The 1,207-nt window shown below is 38.4% G+C and overlaps 1 pseudogene; it reads left to right on the top strand.

Moving 5' to 3' along the window:
- Positions 1–848: 848 nt before the first annotated feature.
- The window catches only part of LOC108519623 (protein SSX7-like), a 4,538-nt pseudogene continuing 4,179 nt past the window's right edge, over positions 849–1,207 (top strand).

Here is a 1,207-nt window from a genome sequence, read left to right as displayed (position 1 = left end):
TGTATTTTATCAAAACCAAATAGTCTTCTCATTCCCAAAGAACCCTGATTCTTTGTGATGAGCTCAGAGATGAGTTTGAAAGAGTGATCCCTCATCCAACACACAGAAAGCTTTCCCACTTATCAGTGAGGAGAGATAACATGGGGTGATAAAACGACAGGTTATTGGGTAGAAATCTTTGTGCATTTCAGGAATATAAAGGGGACATATGTATTTACCTGCTCTTCTGCTCTGAAAACACAGTTATAAGACAAGGTCAGAATGTCCAAACTGTCTTCAATAGACCTATTACTCCCCAACTAAACAGGCCAGATTCTACCATCTCCCACAATCACTATAAGAGGTCTGAAAATCCAGTGCTTGAGTATCTGCCAAGTTTCTGACATTAAAGGAGTGTCTTTATACTGAAAATATTTCAGAGCCACTGGACTAAATCATCCATGGTTCATCACACGTTTAAGAGCTTAATTGACATACTATAAGATTCACCCATTTCAAGTGTACAATGATTTTCAGTTGTTGCACATCTTGAGTGAATACAGTTCAGATTCCCAAATAATCCATTAAGTTATTTGTGAAAAAGTGAAAGATATGTAATGGAAGAAGATGAGACTGTGATGGGGTTTAACCCCCATTTGATAAACCATGAGATGGAAAATTCTGAACTGATGCCACAGATAAATGCACCAACCAGGACTAAACATAATTCAGAAGCAAATCTCACATAACTCCTCAACAATGAGTAGACTGAAAACCCTCTGCTGCAGAATGCACTCATGCAACAGAAGTGTCTCTAGAGTTTGGAAATCTTTACCAACCAAGAAAAATTCTGATGTATTCTCTTTCAGTTGAACGTCCTCAGATGACTTTCAGCATGCTCCAGGGAATCTTCCCAAAGGTGAGTATCTCTCAGATCTAAAGGACCAGAGAACCTTTGTCCCTCCACAGATGCAAACACTGGTAAGAGTGGGAGAATATCAAAAATGCCCTCGTTGCCTCCTTCCCCCCATGTCTATCACAACACCTGATGTAGCACCGACAGCTTGATAATACTAAGAGTTGTGATCCTTAATACTTCTTTTGTTTTCATAGTGATGCCAGATACTATTTTAAGCAGTTCACATGGATTCATTTATTTAATCCTTAAGAAGATCTCTATGACATTGTTTCTGTTATTATCTCCAAATAATAATGAGTCACACACTTC

Source organism: Rhinopithecus bieti, unplaced genomic scaffold (assembly GCF_001698545.2).
Source record: "Rhinopithecus bieti isolate Rb0 unplaced genomic scaffold, ASM169854v2 scaffold_49174, whole genome shotgun sequence".
Lineage (NCBI taxonomy): Eukaryota > Metazoa > Chordata > Mammalia > Primates > Cercopithecidae > Rhinopithecus > Rhinopithecus bieti.
Note: the sequence above shows the minus strand (reverse complement) of the source record. Positions and strands in the feature narration are given on the sequence as shown.